Genomic DNA, 14288 nt, shown 5'->3' on the forward strand with positions numbered 1-14288 from the left:
AGGGCAAGTTGCTTGATTTCTACCTGGATCATCTTATGAAATCTCACAATAAGAAAATATTTAGGATGTGTGTGCTGCTGTTGCCTGCAGTATGAGTGAGCTTTGATTGACTGGCCAATCAGCATTAGTGACTGATATCAGATACTTTTTTTGTTTTTCTGATACATCAAGGGTGAGGGAGGGGCACAGAAAAAGTAAGAGAGCTTTGCAGTTTTGAAATAGCCGGCATTACAAGGGCTAGGGTATGAGTTAAGGAGAAATGCTGTGTCAGACTTTACCAGATTCTGTATATTTCTGTACGGGGTCAGCCCCGTTTCCCTTTACTATGAGGCCACATATAAAAGCTTGTGATGTTTTTATGTTTTGTTATAAAGCAGTTTTATTCACAATAAAATGATGACTATTAAAAGTGCATTTTGAGGAGTGGGTATAGCTCAGTGGTAGAGCACATGCTTAGTATGCATGAGGTCCTGGGTTCAGTTCCCAGTACCTTCAAAAAAGTGCATATTAAAGCATGATTTTTAAATAAAAATGACCCATCACTGATATTTCTTTCATTTTGCCAGGACAAAGTAGCATTCTTATCAGAAGAAACCTTCCAGATGACGCAGGACAATTGCTTTGATCTTTACAATAGATTTTTTCTGAAGATTTATCATAATTTAATAGTAAGTTGTGCCAAGCACCAGAGAAGTAGTGTGGAAAACTGGGACACACTAAGATGTCCCTACTTCAGATCTAGTCCTGTCTCATTAACTAGCTGAGTGACCTTGGCTGGGCTCTTCAGCCTTCTGGGTCTCATTTTTCTCACCAACTAAATTATAGAACTAAACTAGATAATCTTTTAGGTCACTTCTAGCTCTGAAAACCTAGGGGTAGAGTCAATGGCAGCATTGTCCAAGAGAAAGATATTTTGTGTGTCACAAATAGAAAATTTTTTAGTAGCCTTGTAAAAGAAAAGTAAGAAGAAATAGATGAAATTAATTTTAATAATACATACTTTTCCTGAAATCAGTATATCCAAAATGCTGTCATTTTGACATTCAATCTAAATGAATTGTTTCACATTTATTTTTCACTATAGTAAGTCTTAGAAATCCAGCATGTATTTTATACTTAGAGCACATCTCCGAGCTTACTAGCTGCTTTTCCAGTGTTCAATGGTCGCATGCGGGTAGCAGCTACTGTATTAGATAACGCATGTCTATAGCATTAAGCTAGGAAAAAACTTCCGTTAGATGGGAACAGGCCTTACTCAGCAACATGTGCGACACATGAAAACATTTTTCATGGAGTAATTAGGAAAGGAGCTAGATTATTAATAATAACAGTGAGTTGTGGTGAGTTGCCCACAGTCTGGTAGTTTCTGCCACGTATTAACAGGGAGTAGAATTTATTCCCCTTTGCGGCTGTCTTTTGCTTCTCTGATTCACCTGATGCCCATTTGTGGCTTGAGCTCTGCCTTAGAATTCTGATTGCTTTTCTAGGGGTCTCTACCCAGAGCATGGTCACTCCCAGCCTGAGGAGTTGATGGCTTTTTGGCAGCGGTGGGGGTAGCAAGCTCTGCTCCTCCCTCCCTTGCCTCTCCACCAGGGTCTCCTCTGCCCCTCCTTTAATCCTTCACGTGTCCTCAGCGACACCAGAAACAACTCCTGTGTGCATTACACTTCACCCACAGTGTGGTGCACCTTGAGAAAATTAAACACGGTGGTGGGAAACTGATGATGGCTCATGTGTAGGACTGCTGTCAAAGTCAAAGAAAAGAGAAAAATAGGAGTTTCCTCATGATAGGGTTGCCAGGTAAGATACAGAATGCCGAAATAAGGTTGAGTTTCAGAAAAAGAAAAATAGGTTTTAGTGTAAATGTGTCCCAAATATTGCATGGGATATGAGATATACTAAAAAAAAATATTACTTATCTGAAATCCAAATTTGAATGGGCAGCCTGTATTTTTTTTCCCCCTAAATATGGCAGTCCTTCTTCATGGATATCCTTAGTTTCTGGTGTCATTTCTCCTCAGAGTGAAAGCCCCTTCTTCAAACCTTTCAGTGTTGATCTCATACCCTTCAGGAGTGCCCTTCTATGCTTTAGATTTGGTCCTTTGCTCCATCATTCCTTCCACTGATCTATGGAGACAGCAGTTCATCATGGAACATTTTCTGGAGTCTGATATAGTCACTTAGTCGGGAGACCGTCAGTGACTTTCAGTGAGCTTTGGAGTTTGAGGTCTAGTGCCCTTTGGGTAAATACCTCTCCCAGTGCGAGTTCAGTACGTGGCTGCTTCTCTCTGCCATCTCCAGCCCCAAGTTCTAATCTTTTTTTCTTTTTAATTGAAGTATGATTGACTTACAATGTTGTGTTAGTTTCTGGTGTATAATATCATGAATCAGTTATATGAGTATCTGTATCTATGTCCTTTTTCATTGTAGATTATTACAAGCTATTAGATACAGTTCCCTGTGCTCTACAGTAGGACCATATTTATCTATTTTGTATGTAGTAGTTTGTATCTGCTCATCCCAAACTCCTAATTTGTTTTCCCCAACACTTTCCCCTTGAGTAATCTTAAGTTTGTTTTCTATGTATGTGAGTCTTTTTCTTTTTTGTAAATGAGTTTATTAGTATCATTTTTTAGATTCCACATTTAAGTGATATCATATATTTGTCTTTGACTTATTTTGCTTAGTATAATAATCTCTAGGTCCATCCATGTTGCTGCAAATGACGTTATTTCATTCTTTTTTTTATTGCTGAGTAGTATTCCATTGTGTGTATGTGTATATATATTCTTTATCCAGTTACCTGTTGATGGACATTTAGGGTGCTTCCATATCTTGGCTATTGTAAGTAGTGCTGCTAAGAACACTGGGTGCATGTATCTTTTCGAATTGGAGTTTTGTCCAGATACTATGCCCGGGAGTAGAATTATTGGGTCATATGTTAAGTCTATTTTTAGTTTTTTTAGGAATCTCTGTACTGTTTTCTACAGTGGCTTCACCAAATTGCATTCCCACCAGCAGTGTAGGAGGGTTCCCTTTTCTCCACACCCTTTCTAGCATTTATTATTTGTGGATCAAGTCCTAGTCTTTTGAGAGAAGCCTTTGGACAACACACACAAACAAACCCACACACAGCCAGAACACCCCAAACAGTAATTCTGAGGAACTGTGCAGTCTAAATCCATAATAAGGAAGGAAAAATGACTTCCTAAATTCAGCACAGCCTCTAAAGGCCCCACATTTGAAATAAAGAAAGAACATTCCTTTTATTTTGTGAGACAATTTAAATACTGCTTTCTCAGTCTCCAGCTCTCAGACTTTGCTCAGCGGTCAGACTGAACTTGAAAACCAAGGTCTGCCGGCTGGCGTTGCCTGGACCGGGCTGGCTGCGGTGCTTTCCTGTACCTGCGGCTGCCCCTCCCCGGCACCTGCAGCCCAGCATCTTTCACGCACACACAGACACAGAGGACGTGGACACAGCTGTGTTTTAAAGTTGCATCTTTTGCTTCCATTTTGTCCTGGCACACCATGAACAGTTGGTAATTTGACCCCCAAGTAGATGGCCAAAGTCAGGTTTGGTCACCTTTGTAGGGGATCCAGGACTCGTTCCAGGCAAAGTGGAGCAGCAAGGAAGGCAGTTTTATTTCCCTTCTTAAACTCTTCATTTCTCTACACACATTTCACTACGTGCCTTTCATGATTTTGGCCTCTGAACCCCCTCTTTTTTCCCGTTATGACTAGTCCCTGATAACATTATTTACATTCAGTCAAAGTGTTAGTGGATAAGGGTTTATGACAGGATTTGGCAGGTTTTCTATCCTGGGTATATCGTATATTCTTCCATTCATGCTTCTGTTTCTTCATCCTGACTGGAAAGTCTCCCTGTGACCTGCTGAACTTCCTGAAAGAAGACGTTGCTAGTTAGGGAGAGTTGTGTCTCCTGAACCCCATGGGGACCTCATTTCCACCACGCCATGGTTGTCACCCGTCTTTGGCTGGCTCTGTTACGATTCCTTGTCTATTCCTGCCTCTTCATCCAGATGCTTGACAGCATGATTTCCACCCGACTTTCCGAACTCCCATTTAGGTTTAGACATTCTTGAAATGCAGAGCTGCCCCTTTCCCTTTGTGAGATATTTTTCCCCCTTCAAATAGGACATGTTCTTCTTCAACTGTCATTTGCCAATAATTCTGCAAAGTTCCAGTGACATTCACGAACTTGTATAAACTTCACTGGGTTAAATGTCTCGAGTTCGTTTTGTTTATTACCCATACTTCTTTCGTTGCTATAGGCGCTCTGAAGTTGTCAGATTTACCCTTTGATTCTCTTCCCTGTTATTTCCCTTTATGAATTACTTGGCATCTCCTGTATTGTTTCTCTTTTCCCTACTTTGTACCTGATAACTTCTTAAGGGCAGCACTTTATAGAGCAAGATGGGCATTTCCCCTTTTCTCAGGTTTCAGTTGAAATCTCTATCATGTTGACAAGTCTGCTAGGAAACGTATTCTTCTCAGGCCCTGTGAGATAAACTATTTTTTGCCAGGAGTTTTTTCATTTTGGTGTCATAAGTCTTGATCTAAAAGAAGAAAAAAACCCTACCATAGCCTTTTTTTTGACACCATCTGTACAGCCAGCTGTTCACACCTTGAAGCCTCTGGTTGATTCTAAAGTCATGACTTTTAAGTAGAAAAGGAGATGAAAAACTCACCTCTAGCCTTAAGCCCTTTTATTTCTAGCCTAATAATTTGTAGAAATGACAGACACTTTTCCCATTTTTACTACAATAATTTCATCTCATATCATTAATATTGGTGAATATCTCTGTTGTAATGATAATTTATACAAAGACATTATAACATGAATATGTTAAAAGCATGGTACACAATGAATGATTATGAGGTATAATAGCTGGATAAGAGCTGAGGCTGGGGAATGCTCATGTGTGGAGTTAGTCAAATCCAAACCCTTATTGAATCTAGGTAACTTATTTGTAAAGTTCTAGAAGTCTCCTTGAAAGGTAACTTAAACTTAATTGACAATCAGGCTTAGACACTAACAAATACATTTGATGGACATGAAGGAGCCGTGGTCACAGAAGTTATATTGCAGGGAATGAGGTGGACAAGTGAACCACTGTGGAGGAAAAAGCCACCCAAATGGGGAAAGTTGTTGGGTGGGTCAGATCAAGAAACTAGGCTTGGATGTCAGGAGAGAGCAGCGGACTATCCTAAAGCACTGGGTAGAACAGAAACTGTCATTGGCTCATCTTTCTTGGAGGAACTTATGTGCCTAAGTAGAAGGGGACTCTATGATAATACCAAAATAACCCTGTCATTATGGGGCACAGGAATTGTCTGGGAGTTGTTGAAGGAGAATTTGGATGGATGTGTTAGCACCTGAAATCCAGGGAAAGCGGTGATGGAGAGGAGCAATAAATAGCAAAAGAAAAAAAAACTACGTTAATGCCATCATGTGAACAGATAGTTCCACTTCCATTAAAGCTACAAGCAAAGCAATGATGGACAATATTTGAGATGGATGGAAAGGGTGCTCTCAGTGCAGAAGGAAAGCAGTGGTCTTAATGCTTTAAAATGTCCTTAGGATTTGTTTCAATCAGGTCTGGTAAAACGACAGACGCAAAGACAGCTGCCTTTGAAAGAAGGGTTTATTGCTTACAGTTCCCAAGAGGAGGCAGCACACCATGCCACATAGAGCCACGTGGGGAAGCACCAGGGTTGGTTAGGAAGTAAAAGGAACAAGAGTCTCCCCTTGTGTGGGCACAACCCTTTACTAGAATAGTGGGAGGAAGTTACTAGGTGTGGACATCCCCAGTTGGGTGAGAAGTCCAACACAAATGTTGCAGTTTGTGTTTGGAGGGTTTGTAATAAGATTTTCATGCACCTGTGAAAACCCAGAGTGAGTAAAGGGGTAAAAACTTATTCTATTAAATGACCTTATGACACTGGATGTGAAATCATCAATTACAGAAGCTCAAGAATGACCGTTATATACAATAATGGTGCTGATTAAATGTCTGACAAAACCTACTGTGGTATCTTTGGAGAGAAACCAGAAAAGGAAGGGACTGAGAGAATATTGGTGAAGTAGTCTTCAGAAAAACTGAGACCCTCTCACTATTGAGAGAGAGAGAATATTTTGGTTACACTTGCAGACATGTGAATTAACAGAGCGTTAATGAGATCTCTCCTCTATTAAAGATGTTTTTCCAATTTGGGGCTCCAGATGGATCAGCAACTACTTTTTGAAAGCAGAGGTATTCTGTTACTAACTCAGTAATATATAAGTGAAGGCATTTGTCCCCTAAAGGCAAAGGGAGAAGGATGAAGAAAAAATGATATCTCTATAACTTGGCGAGCCTTCCAGAACATGCCAAAGGGGCAAGATGTTTTTCTCTTCTTCATAACAGCGGTAGCCATTCTTGCAGGTGGTGGTATTTTCAGAACATTCATAGGTAGATTTAAATCAGTATAAATTGGTACACAGTGAGGAATGAAATAAATGAAAATACTTTCAGGGCAAAGGAGTAAATACGCTAATAGTATCAATTATATGTAAGGCAGTGGAAAATGATAACATAATCCTTTTAAAAAGATCAATCTCTTTATAGATATAAACCAGTTATTTTTAAAGTTAAAATAGAATAATCAACATTGAAGAATAGCTACAGAAACTCTGGAAAAGAAAAATCAATAATGGGGGTGCTATGGTCTGAGTGTCTGTGTCCCTGCAAAGTTCATATGTTGAAATCCTAACCCCCAAGGTGATGGTATTAGGAGGTGGAATCTCTGGGAGGTCATTAGGTCATGAGAGTGGAGCTCTCACGAATGGGATTAGTGTTGGTATAAGAAGACACCCCAGAGAGCTCTTTTATGCGTCCGCCTTGTGGGGCAGCGAGAAGACAGCCATCTGTGAACTAGGAGGTGGGTTTTCACCAGACGCTGAATCTGATGGTGCCTTGGTCTTAGACTTCCTCACTTCTAGAACTGTGAGAAATAAATTGCTCCTGCTTATAAACCACCAATTTTTGGTATTCCTTATAGCAGCTTGAACAGACTAAGCTGGGGAGTGCTAGCCGTATTGAATATTAAGGCATATGTTAAAGCCTGTATAAATTAAAATGGCAAGGTTTTGGTTCATGAACAAATTAAAAAGTGAACCAAAATTCTTGAAATAGTCAAAATGCAGTTGAAATTTTTATATATGATAATATAATATAATAATGTAACTTTGTATATCAATTGGGAAAATGTTGACTTTTTATACAAGCTCCTAGGACAATCAGATAGCCATTTGAAAAAAAAAAGATCTGTTTTTTATATTATACACTGAGATAAGTTCCAAATAATACAGTTATATAAATGTAAAAAAATAAAAAAAAAAAGAAATAGTACATGTTACCAAAAGAAAACATAGCATTTTCAACTTCACATCTTTTCCTTGACTTAGACTTTCCTGCCTCTTATAGGAACCCTTGTGATTAAACTGGATAATCTCTCCATCTCAAGATCTTTATCACATCTACAAAGTCTTTTTTTGGCATGCAGAGTGACATATTCACAGGTTCTGAGAATTAGGACATGGACATCTTTGGGAGGCCATTATTCTGCCTGCCACAGTTTCCCTCTGGTCCCCAAAGATTCACATTCATCCTTGGACACAGACACTCTTATTCAAAGGTCACTGAAAGTCTCAACTCATCATAGTGTTAACTCCAAGTCCATACTTTTTTTCTAAATCTCATCATCTCAAAGTCCAAAATCTCATCATTTAACTAGGGAGAGGGTGAAACTCTGGGTATGATTCACATTGGGGAAAATTTCTCTTTGTGAACGTGTAAAGCTAGAAGACAGCTTATCTGCTTCTAAAACACAGTGATGGGGCAGACACAGGATAGCAGTTTCAGACTTTCTCTTTAAAAAAGGAGGAAAGGGAAAGAAAGAGGGAGCCGTCAGTCCCAAGCAATTTTGAAATCCAACTAGGCAAAACCTGTTAGGTTTGAAGGCCTAGGACTAATCCTCTCTGATTAGGCTCTGGCTCTGGGCTCGGGTCCCACACTTAGAGTCAGCGTTTTATGTGAATAGTAGCACATATTTTCAGCTGAGCAATTTCATCAGCCTGCTTTTTGCGTGTAGGGATTCCAACGGGATTTTTGCAGCTTTCCTTTTTTTTTGCCCTTTCTCCCCTTTGGTCCAAGCTGGCAGTGTTTCTCTTGGTATAACATTCTCGAGAACGTTATAGGTCTCCCATGTATGTCATGGACCTCACTTCTCAGATGAGAGGCCCTCTGTAGTGCATCGTGGACAATCTCATCTCTCTGCTGGTTTCTGCTGAGTCGCCTGAGGGCATCTGTGAGTGACAAGCCTAACTACATACATGTTTGGTAACACAGATAGATCTCCAATTCCTTGTGGTAAGCGAAAGAAGCCAGATGCATTCATATGACAGTTTGAAAAAAAGGCAAAACTTTGGGGATGGAGGACAGATTAGTGATTGACAAAGATTGCTGGGCAGGATGAGGTTTGCCTGAAAAGGGTAACACAAGGGAATTTGGGGGGAGATGCTGATAGAACTGTTTTGCATCTTGATTGTTGAGGTGCTAATAAAACTCTATGCATTTGTCAAAACCCATAGAGCTGACAGCCAGAAAGAGTGAAATTTACTCTATATAAATGAATAATAAGTAACCAAACAACAACAACAAAATCCAGAGGTGGCAGGAGGGTCATTTAGAGTTCATAGTAGATGTTTTCCCTTTCTTGTAAAAGTTCCAGAAAGAGAGAAAGTGAATATGAGAGGAAAATGAACTATTTGTCTTAGGAGAAGATAGTTTGTAATAATCCTTTCTGTGTTGGCCTGATTGACGCTTTCCAAGGATGGAACATCCTGTAGAGAGAATTTGGCCCTCATGTTTGAAGTTTCCTGCAATGAGCTCAGCTTCAAAGCTGGAACCTTCATTTCTGCAGCTTTAAAATTGAATTTCACAAAGCTAGGGTCAAATTCTCCATTTGAAATGTAGTGTATGTGTTGACCTTTAATTCATTAATAATAAAAAATTGGGATCCTATCCTGCAAGTTATTTGAGGACAAGATCTGGTTCTGCCTCATTTTGATTTTTTTTCTAAGTTCCTATCACAATCCCCTGGTAATACTGCATATTACCCTCAGTATATCTACCCTGACTGAATATATCTGTCAAGAAACAGTCTCTCTCAGAACGGCAAATATCCTACAGGCTTTGAGAATTTTTGTTTTTTTCTTCATACTGTTTTATATTTCATATGTTTTCTACAATAAGTGTGAGTTACTTTTATAATTAGAAAAAAGCAATAAAAGTTATTTTGCAAATGCAAACACATCTGGGAGGGTTATTTCAACCTTATTGCTTTTTGTGGAACAATTGAGTTCAGCTGCACAGGGGGAGTTTCGATTTGAGGAGGATTCAATATGTCATTTGAGTACAAGGATTATTTTTGAGATGGCTCTTATAGTAGCTGGAGAACACAAGACACTTGATGAGAAGTAGGAAAGAGATGCGGAAAGGGAGATGGAAGGAAGGGTCCAAAATGAACTTTCATATCTTCAGATCATTTTTTCTGGCACCACTACGTTAATGATAACAGGAGGAAATAATTTTGCCTTTTTCTCTTCCCTTCAGACTGAGTAGATTCTGTGCCTTGGGCATAGGAAATACAGAAAACTCCCTATTTGCTGGAACAGTATTTCCCAATGCAAAGTCCACAAGTCAGTCCCTTTGACTGACTCTTCAAGTGGTAGATTCCAAGCTGACAAGAAGTTCCTAAACAATGTGTTCATACACTGCAGATATCAAATATAACTCTTTTCTATTCCTCTTGGTGTAATTCTGACACTCTGTTTTTCAAATATATATTTCTTTGTCCAACTAATGAATAGTGTGACGCTTTGTGTCTAATATAGTGATGTATGGCACATGGCAAATGTCTGAATGGTTTTTCTGGTGAATTAATGAATGTCCCACTCTCTTGTCGTCTGCACAGTAGCAGTGTTCTGGTTATATTTCATCCTGTGGTGACAGGCACATCTGGCATTGAGTACTCACATTTTAGCCTTCTTTCTTACAATCGCACCCCCACCCCCCACATACCATGTACTACGGTGACATGAAATTGTCAAAGATAATGTCTGGGGTGAGTGTTAAAAGATAAGTAAAATTAATTTTCCAGGTGTGAGTATTGAGGGGTTGGAGTGTGGAGGGCAGGGAAGATTTCAAGCAGAATGGACAGCATATCAAATGGAATAGCACATAGTTCCAGGTTCTGTTTGCCAGATTGTTCTCTCTGCCTGGAAGTATTTCCACCTTTCCAAGACAGCCTAGACAGAAATTACTTAGTGTGATTTCTTGTCTTCTGTTGATCTCTTCAGTGAACTAAACCCTTTAGACGTCTCAGGCCACCTTCTACTTACCTTTGGTTCTGTACAATTTTGCTCAAAGAAGCACTCAGTGTATATTAATTGAATAAAGACCACATGTAAGGGTCTCTAATAATGACAGTAAAATATTTCAGTTGCACTTTAATGTTTGAAAAATCCATTTTCAGATCCATAGAAACCATGAGATAGGCAGAAGAGGAATTCATCCTCATTTTACTGGTAAAACAAGAGAAAACAAACAAACAAAAAAAACCCTGAGCGTCATGGACTGAATGTTTGTATCCTTTCAGAATTCATGTTTTGAAGCCTTAATGTTCAGTGTGATGGTATTAGGAGGTGGGGCCTTTGGGGGATAATTAGGTTTATATGAGGTTGTGAGGATGGAGCCCACCTGGTGGAATGAGCCTCTTAGAAGAAGAGGAAGAGACACCAGCTCGCCCTCCCTCTGTCCTGTTAAGATGCACCAAGAAGGCAGCATCTGCAAACCAGGAAGAGGGCCCTCGGTGAGAACCAGATATGCCAGTGCCTTCATCTTGGACGTCCCAGCCTCCAGAACTGTAGAAAAAAGTGTTTGTTCTTTAGAATACCTGGTCTGTGGTATTCTGACACAGCAGCCTGAGCTGAGACACTGAGCTTCAAAGAATTAAGCTTGGTCCAGGATCATATCCCAGAGTGTAGTTTAATCAGAAGCGGCATCTAGGTCTCCTGATCTCAGGCCAGTGCTCTTGGTGTTCACTCACTCACTCACTCACTCAACTATTCATTCTTTCAACAAGTATATATTAAATATCCCATTCTTCTTATTTCTTCAGTTTCTTCCATTGCTAAGCACCAGATAGAATACATCTAGAAAAGCTAAGGAATGGAGTTCTTAGAAGGGCCTGTCATGGAGAAGCAGCAGTGGTGTTTGGGGAAGCCTGGAACTGGGTGTGGGAAGGAGCAGGCTGGAAAGGGAACATCGTTAACAACATAATTCCGAGTTTATGAGTAGGGAGGATTGAGTCCCCAGGAAGTCATTTTCAGGGAAAGTACGAGGTAAAAATCCAAGAGAGATGAATGCAAACGCACAGACAGGGTACAATTTCCAAGGTTTCCGCTGAGGCAGGGGCAGAACTCAGCACAATGCTCTGGAATGTCTTGGGAGCAGAGCGTATCTGGTGCTGTGGGAGGGAGCAGGAATCCTTTCTCAGAGGGCCACAGATCTTTCAGATGCTGTTGCAAATGGAATTCTGTTAAAGCTTTCCCCTGGATGTATTTAGCTCTGCCATTGATCTAGGATAACCCGTGTTTATTTTTACCCTCAGGCTGAGAAGTAAATCAGTTTAGTTTGTGAAATTTCTTACAGTCCTGCTTCCCCAGAATCACATACCAATAATGGCTGAGACGAGATTTCAATTTAGTGAGTCAGGTCATGGACCAAAATGCAGATGGTTGAGCAGCTTTGCTATATTGGAAACTCAACACGGATTCAAAATCCCACCCTGATGATCCTGTGCTAAAGTAAAAATGATGCTTGTCATTTAGGACAATTATTCCCTTAGTTAGAATGCATTCTATTCTAAGAGCTGGTTGTAAAATCCACTTTTTAAGAACATATTGAATAAAAACTCTACTCTTGCTTTTGCTTGAGTTGGAGAGAAGAAACTAATAACTATGAGACAAATGCCAGTGTTGTGGGACCAAATTAAGTTATCCATCACCAAGAGAGAAGTCTCTTTGCTCTTTTCTATTTTCTCTTCGGCTGAAATCTGTGCAAATCTGGTTTTGCAGCTTCCATTCCATTTGGTGTTTGTAATTCTGCCATAAACCGTTGGTCTGCTCCCAAACTCTACACATCATCTTCTTTGACTTGGGATTGTGGTCTCTTAACGGCCCTGTGGCTAACTGGGATCCCCAGACTACGTGTAATCAAGATGCATGCTTCCACTTCCACAATTTTTAATGTTCTCTAAAGACGTGGAGTTCCTCTGATGAGGCAACGTCATGACCCACCAATTGAAGCCTGAGGACAGAATATAATTAACGCCTCACCAGATCACTGTGTCAAGCCCGGACCGAGTGATGTTCATGGTTTAAGAATCCCAGGACACATCAGAGAGGTAAGAAAGGACCACTCGCTATTAAAAATACTCATCTTTTCAAACCACTCAAACTGCTACGATTAGAGATATTTTCTTTTTCCAGAGACTTTACAGAATCTGTGCTAGGAAATTAATATTTTAAGAAGTCCCTAACCTTCTGCGTAGACACAAGATGCCACGTTCTTATCTCATAGCTTCGTCATTTCCAGCCTCTCCATGTTCCTCTTCAAGTCATTTCCTTGTTGATGGAAAGTCCTCTGCACTTGCCTCTTAGTATTGGTTGACGTGGGGTTGAGATTTCCATGACTGTTATCTGCTCTTAGGGAGACCCTTCACCCTGTAGAAAGAGAAACTTTAAGACAGTGACTTTTCAGGTTTACTCACCCTTTCACTACCCCTGGGAATCCATTCTAGGGAACGTGTCACAATTGTTTGGCTGGTTTAGGTAGGAAGAAGCAGTGAGAACCACACTGCTTCTAATGTGGAGGAGGAAGCAGAGTTGTGTGGGGAGAATTCTGAGAATGGCTTGATACAGTGGAAAGAAGAAAAGCGAGACCTCTGCATGGAGGAGTTCAAGTCATTGTGAAAGCCTGCTGAAATACCGTGCCCTCTGAGAGATTGTGAGTCGCCGGCACTAACGGACCCGGCAGACTGGGGGAGAGTGGCCTCAGATCAACACCAAGGTCTCTTTATTGACTTTATAGATAATTATTTAGCAGTTGGGATGACGAGAGCAGACAAAGGTCTGAGATTATGATTAGCTGTGTGGCTTGACCATGTAGCTCACCTCTCGAATTCTGTTTCTTCCTCTGTGGAATGAGTGCAGCAGATGATGTCTCAGGAACTAACACTCCGGCATTTGATCATCTATTGTTCTGTGAGCTTGCTGGCTTTTCATATATGTCACTTCCTTTTTTCCCCCTGCTCCATTTGCTAAGGAAAATGGAAGTTAACCTCCAGGGAAAACTGGAATGGCTGTTTTAGATCCTCAAGGACCATATGTTCAACTTCATTGAAAGGAATAAGCTTTTTTGAGTGTCTACTATGCATTGAGCTAGTAATATTTCAAGGACTTCAGTAGGATTCAGGAAAAAAATATGGCTGAGTCTTTTTTTGATAAAGAAATAAAAATCTAACTGTGGTAAAACGAAATAGTTAAAGGAGAGTATAAGGCTGTAATAAGATTCTAAACTACATATAATCAAGCCACAAGTTAGATTATGCAGTAGAATTTTTTAAAGGTATTTTTTTCTATGGTAAAGGTGTTTTTGGAGGACCACTTAGTCTGTCAAGAGTGCCAGGATTTTAGGGCAGAGATGTTGGGGGAGTGAGGGGAGGGCAAGAACAGATTTGCTTTGAAGTGCTGTGAATACAGCATCTTGAACTTATTTTATTGGTAAAATCCACTTTAGCTTTCTCCTTTGAGTCAGCCTCAACTCTGTGTCTGCCCCACATCACGTTGGCTCCCAGTGAGTGTATCTTTCGGAAATTTTGCATTGAAGACATACAGAAGCAACTTGACAACATAAATTCCATCATTCAGCCTCAGATATATTCATCCAATTAAGGGCTCATATTGCTCACACTATTGCTTACATGTTATTTATAGGATTGACATTATTTGCAATATGCAGAGAAGAGAGAATGCAGTTGAATATTTAGGGATTGGCTTATTTTTTTCTTAGAATGGCTATTAAATTAGTTCCTTAATTAATGTCAGATAGGCATAAGCATTTTGATGTGGAAATAAGTGGGAGTCTCTTTCAAAATATGAT

The 14288-nt window shown here is 40.0% G+C and overlaps 1 non-coding gene across 1 annotated transcript; it reads left to right on the plus strand.

Moving 5' to 3' along the window:
* The first annotated feature begins 423 nt into the window (after window positions 1-423).
* TRNAT-AGU lies at window positions 424-495 on the plus strand. Its single transcript has one exon. It is a non-coding gene; the product is annotated as a tRNA-Thr (tRNA).
* Window positions 496-14288: the final 13793 nt, after the last annotated feature.

The sequence above is a fragment of the Camelus ferus genome, chromosome 30 (assembly GCF_009834535.1).
Source record: "Camelus ferus isolate YT-003-E chromosome 30, BCGSAC_Cfer_1.0, whole genome shotgun sequence".
Classification (NCBI taxonomy): domain Eukaryota; kingdom Metazoa; phylum Chordata; class Mammalia; order Artiodactyla; family Camelidae; genus Camelus; species Camelus ferus.